The sequence below is a fragment of the Ornithodoros turicata genome, chromosome 1 (genome assembly GCF_037126465.1).
Source record: "Ornithodoros turicata isolate Travis chromosome 1, ASM3712646v1, whole genome shotgun sequence".
In the NCBI taxonomy this organism is placed as follows: domain Eukaryota; kingdom Metazoa; phylum Arthropoda; class Arachnida; order Ixodida; family Argasidae; genus Ornithodoros; species Ornithodoros turicata.
Genome location: NC_088201.1, coordinates 219,500,705 through 219,507,571, shown reverse-complemented (window position 1 = coordinate 219,507,571; position 6,867 = coordinate 219,500,705).

Genomic DNA, 6,867 nt, shown 5'->3' with positions numbered 1-6,867 from the left:
ATGCATGATTTATGAGCTGATATGACTATTTCTTTTTTATGGCTATAAACTGACTTTATTGTGACTATCACTGTTCAATGCACCACTGTATGATAGTATGGGACTATGTGCATGATTTATGACCAGTTTTGACTATTTCCTCATTTACAGTCATGTGTTGAATTTCTGTGACTATACCTGCTATATGCACTACTATGGGATGGTATGGGACTACCTGCATGATTTTTGACCTGAATTTACTATTTCCTTGTTTATGGCTATAAATTTACTTTTTGTGACTATGCATCCTCTATGAACCACTATGGGATGGTGTGGGACTACATGCATGATTTATGACGATTTCCTCGTTTACAGTCATGTATTCAATTTATATGACTATGCCTACTCTATGCACAACCATGGGGTCGTATGGGGCTACGTGCACGATGTATGACCTCATATGACTATTTCCTTGTTTATGGCTATAAACTGACTTTTTGTGACTCTCAGTATTCAATGCACCACTGTGTGATATTATGGGACTATGTGCATGATTTATGAACTGTTTTGACTATTTCCTCATTTACAGTCATGTGTTGAATTTCTGTGACTATACCTACTCTACGCACTACCATAATATGGTATGGGACTACCTGCATGATTTATGATCGGATATGACTATTTCTTTGTTTATGGCTATAAATTGACTTTATTGTGACTATCACTGTCCAATGTACTACTATGCGATAGTATGGGACTACGTGCATGATTTACGACCTGTTTTGACTATTTCCTCATTTACAGTCATGTGTTGAATTTCTGTGACTATACCTACTCTATGCACTAGAATGGGATGGTACGGGACTACCTGCATGATTTATGACCTGATATGACTATTTCCTTGTTTATGGCCATAAATTGACTTTTTGTGACTATCACTGTTCAATGCAACACTGTGATGGTATGGGACTACCTGCATGATTTATGACCTGATATGACTATTTTCTTGTTTATGGCTATAAATTGACATTTTGTGACTATCACTGCTCAATGCACCACTGTGTGATAGTATGGGACTATGTGCACGATTTATGACCTGTTTTGACTATTTCCTCATTTTAAGTCATGTGTTGAATTTCTGTGACTATACCTACTCTATGCATTACTATGGGATGGTATGGGACTACCTGCATGATTTATGACCTGAATTTACTATTGCCTTGTTTATGTCTATAAATTGACTTTTTTGTGACTATGCATACTCTATAAACTACTATGGGATGGTATGAGACTACATGCATGATTTATGAGCTGATATGACTATTTCCTTGTTTACGGTTATAAATTAATTTTTTTGTTACTCTGTGTTCAATGCAACACTGTGTGATAGTATGGGACTATGTGCATGATTTATGACCTGTTTCGGCTATTTCCTCATTTACAGTCATATATTGAATTTCTATGACTATACCTACTCTATGCACTACTATGGGATGGTATGGAACTACCTGGATGATTTATGACCTTATAGACTATTTTCTTATTTACAGCTATTAATTGACGTTTTGTGCACTACTATATGATAGCATGGGACTACCTCCATGATTTATGGCCTGATATGACCATTACCTTATTGGGTATAAATTGACTGTGTATGACTATGCCTACTCTATGCTCTACTATGGGATGATATGGAACTACCTGTATGCTTTATGACCTGTTATGACTATTTCCTTATTTGCAGCTATAAATTGACTACCACTGCTAAATGCACTACTATGTAATATGTGTAGTATGTGAGCACCTGCATGATCTATAACCAGTTATGACTATTTCATTGTTGTTAAGGGAAATTTTATTAACATAATACACAAGCTCTACTCAACCCATGTTTACAAAATTGATTTTTTATGACTATGAGTGCTATTTGAACTACTATGGGATAATTTAAGGTACCTGAATGGTTTATGACCTGCTATGACTATTTCCTCATTTGTAGCTACGAACTGATTTTGATGCAGGCAATTATTCTTTGCACAACAAAGGGACATTATAAGACTGCCAACATAATCTATGACCTGTTATGACATACCCTGGTTTACAGCTACAAATGATCTTTTTGTGGCTACTACTACAGTGTGTGCTACAATGGAATACAACAACAGCAACATTATTTGAAGATGATGAACGGAAAGTTTCATGGCCAGAAGTTATACCTTATCCCATTGGCGGTGGTGATGTGGTGAATGAAAAATTAGCCCCTTCACAATAAGGATCGAAGTCCGATTGTGTCTAGAAAGGTCTGTTGCGGGCCGTGGACAATGACGAAGATGGCCACGCGCCTGGAGTACCGGCCTCAGTTCCACCGGCGCGGCCATGGAGATAGGCCACCGTCATCGCCTCTCCGTGACATACCATCATCGCCGGTCGGGGCTCATGTAGAGGAACTCCAACTCCTCTACATTTGGTGACCCGAACGATGAACATCAAGTTCGGCGCAATTCGGCCCTTCACCATCCCAAATTTCTGACGACACCATCGACCAGCACTACCACGGCACGCTCTCCCTGGAAGCCACCGCCATTACGCGACTCATCACGACCGCATCATAACGCCCTTTGCCGCTTGCACGACACGCCGACCGCTTCCGTCCACGCTACCGACCCGCACCGCTCGACCCCACCGACCATCGCTTCACGGCTTCCAGGGACCGACCTGCGTTGTCCACGGCGCCCGGCACACTCACCACCCTCTTCTTCATTTCTGCATCTCAACTCGCACCCACTGCCGGCCGTGACACCTGAGCAACGTGCTCGCCTGCCGGTTTCGGCAGTCGCGGCAGCCGACGCCACGGCACGCATCAGCCGGCGTCTCGGCAGTCCTCACGCCTACGCAGCCTCACTTCCTGGGACCCTATGAGCTCTCGCTCCCGTGCCGGTTGCGGCACCCCAGGCCACGACTCCAACGCCAGACCACGACTCCGACGTCGTCAACGTTCATCTCTGGCAAACCTCATCTCGGCCGCTCCCGCCCCACTCATCGACCTCTGCCTGCAACGTGTGCTGTGCCGCCCGTGGACATGTCCAGCAGTGCGCGTCATCCACGGTCACTCTTGCTCTCTCCCTCCGGTATAGACGTGATTCTCCGATCTTCCTTATCGCCGCTCCGCGTCTGAGGGGGGGAGCACTGTAGCGGGCCGTGGACAATGACGAAGATGGCCACGCGCCTGGAGCACCGGCCTCAGTTCCACCAGCGCGGCCATGGAGATAGGCAACCGTCATCGCCTCTCCGTGGCATACCATCATCGCCGGTCGGGGCTCATGTAGAGGAACTCCAACTCCTCTACAGGTCAAGTGAGCTTTGAGCGTGGAGCGTTGGTAGGCTGGATTCGGCCAGGAATAGTATGAGACACCCTGCATGCATGACATGTTATGACTATTTCATGTTTGCAGCTTCAAATTAACTCTTATAAATAGTTCTCTATAATAGCTCTAGTTTAAATACGACAGCTGGCACTAGCAAATGAATGAGGAAGACGCGGTCCATCGGACGAGTGTTTGAGTTTGTCCTCTGTCGTATTTACCGCGTCCTACCCAATGCCAATTTTGCCGAACGTCTGGGAGCAGGCGCCCCGGTTTACATCGTAGCCGTACTGAAATTCCTGGCTTCTGAAGCGTTCCTGTCGACGGTCAACGCTGCTGCCTATAATGAGACGAGGATCATCCCCCATCGCCGCCTCGGGCTGGCGGTTCTCTGCTGGCAGTTTGTCTTTAACCTCTCCAGCGTCAACGTACCATGTCGTGGAAAAGCTGGCACTAGCAAATGAATGAGGAAGAAGGAAGACGCGGTCCATCGGACGAGTGTTCGAGTTTTTCCTCGGTCGTATTTACCGCGTCCTACCCAATGCCAATTTTGCCGAACGTCTGGGAGCAGGCGACCCGGTTTACGACGTAGCCGTACTCAAATGCCTGGCTTCTGAAGCGCTCCTGTCGACGGTCAACGGTGCTGCCTATAATGAGACGAGGATTATCCCCTATCGCCGCCTAGGGCTGGCCGTTCTCTGCTGGCAGTTTGTCTTTAACCTCTCCAGCGTCAACACACCATGTCGTGGAAAAGCAGGCACTAGCAAATGAATGAGGGAGACGCGGTCCATCGGACGAGTGTTCGAGTTTTTCCTCGGTCGTATTTACCGCGTCCTACCCAATGCCAATTTTGCCGAACGTCTGGGAGCAGGCGCCCCGGTTTACGACGTAGCCGTACTCAAATACCTGGCTTCTGAAGCGCTCCTCTCGACAGTCAACGGTGCTGCCTATAATGAGACGAGCATCATCCCCCATCGCCGCCTCGGGCTGGCCGTTCTCTGCTGGCAGTTTGTCTTTAACCTCTCCAGCGTCAACACACCATGTCGTGGAAAAGCAGGCACTAGCAAATGAATGAGGGAGACGCGGTCCATCGGACGAGAGTTCGAGTTTGTCCTCGGTCGTATTTACCGCGTCCTACCCAATGCCAATTTTGCCGAACGTCTGGGAGCAGGCGCCCCGGTTTACGTCGTAGCCGTACTCAAATACCTGGCTTCTGAAGCGCTCCGGTCAACGGTCAACGCCGTTGCCTATAATGAGACGAGGATTATCCCCTATCGCCGCCTCGGGCAGGCCGCGTAATTATCGCGTATTACCCAATCCCAATTTTGCCAAACGTCTGAGAGCAAGCGCCCCGGTTTTACGTCGTAGCCGTACTCAAATTCCTGGCTTCTGATGCACTCCCCGTCGACGGTCAACGCCGGTGCCTATAATGAGACGAGGATCATTATCGCGTCCTACCCATTGCCAATTTTACCGAACGTCTGAGAGCGGGCACCCTGGTTTACGTCGTAGATGTACTCAAATTCCTGGCTTCTGAAGCGCTCCCGTCGACGGTCAACGCCGCTGCCTATAATGTGACGAGGATCATCCCCAATCGCCGCCTCGGGCAGGCCGCGTACTTATCGCGTCCTACCCACTGCCAATTTTGCCGAACGTCTGAGGTACCATGTAGGCCATGTAGCACACGTGCACAGGTCGGTACCATGTACGTAACATGGATGGATTTTCCCACCTACTATTACGTGCCGGCGACCACGTAAGCTGATCGTAATCAACATCGTTCCCGTAGCATATACGGGTCGCGTTTCCCTTCATTTGAGATTTCACTTCATTTATTTCCTCTGAAAATGAATAGATCCCCCCCTCCCTGATGGGGTAACGTTGCTTCCTCCGCACCTCCGCAGAGATCAAGCAACACCAGTGATAAGAGATATATGTAAATTATTTTGTGGTTTCAGTGAGACCCCTGCGTTAATGGCGACACATATTCTCATTACATTTTACTGCCATTGCAAATCGATCTCATGATAACGAGGCTCTCGAGAACCGTCCATTTCCCACATCGGTTCTCGCCTCGCGAGGGATAGTGCTTGTTGCAAAAAATGTGCCTGCGACGCAAGTGTTACGTCATTCACACGTTAGAACCAGCATTTAAGGAATGTATGTCATTTTGAGGAGGGTGAAACAAAGTGCATGATATAGGTGTGTTCGGGTGTTGAGATAACTCATTGTTTCTGTAACTTTTAACACAACTCGTTACGTTTCAGTTTCAGTAACTCGCTGAGGAACTTGCTGCTTTTTTGGTAGCTGCCTCTACACAATCAATATGGAAGATGAAAAAATGTGTTAACTCGCTGACGAATGTTATGACACAGATGACATTATCAATCAACCAACGAAACAAGAAAGGCACAGCTCTTGTCTTTCAGGCAGAACTAAAGTGTCCACGTGTGTGGACATTAGTGCTAGGGATTATCAAAGTCATGAACTCAGTTTTTACCTTGCAAATATAAAAGCGTATCATTGTGTGCACTTTATACGACCTTTCTCTTTGCATCCTTCTTTTGTACATCGAGTCGCAGGGTACAGAATATAGGGATTGCCCGTCCTTCCGTCTGTCTCGATTACGACCTACTAGATGATGACGACCATGTCATAGGCACCCCTTCCCAGCGCCGCATTTGGAACCTAGCGGTGACCCTACTCATCGGCCCGGTTATTGCTTCCTCAATTTCGGCAATACTTTGTACTTTAGCTTAGCTTAGTATTTTTGTACAAGCGGTGGATGTCCCCCATGAGGAGGCTCCTTTCTAAAGTTGATTATAATCATTATTCAACACGTTTTCATAGGAGCTGTTGGCGTCGTCTGCTACGGTAGTCCTACGTCCGCTTCTGCGCGTTCAAAATTCAAATTTTCATTGTCCAATCGTGATGTAGATCCCGCGGGCTGGTGAGTAGCGCCCCTAGCGAATCGTGCGGACAAGCTCCTCATTGGAGCTGTCGATTATGACATGCTCGTTATAATCTAGTAGGCCGTGATCTAGATTTGGTAGTGGAGGAGGTCTCGTTTGATCGCTTTCTGCGTCCTTTGACTTGGCTCGGCTTTTGGGGGTGATGCAGAAGATACCCAGCTTTCCTCCAACAGCGCTCCCTTTTTCTGGGCGGGCCCGTGATATCACCAATTGAAAATGCATATAGTATGCATACATATACAAACCCAAACTTCGTATTTACATTATAACACATAGCAGAGAAGCCTTACTCATATTCGTAGGGAAATTGGGATCACCCACCGGCGGGAAAGGATAGGGACGAGATAATACGGATGAGTGCACGGAGGGGGAAGGGAACACGTCACTACGTCAACCGTCGCGTCGGTGGTATAGTGGCTAGCAAAGCTGCCTTCCAAGCAGTTGACCCGGGTTCGATTCCCGTCCGACGCAAGTTCAAGCTTTTGTCTGTGTTACATTACAGCTTCGACGGCGGAATCAGTGGAGATGGAAGTGCACGGAGGGGGAACGGAACA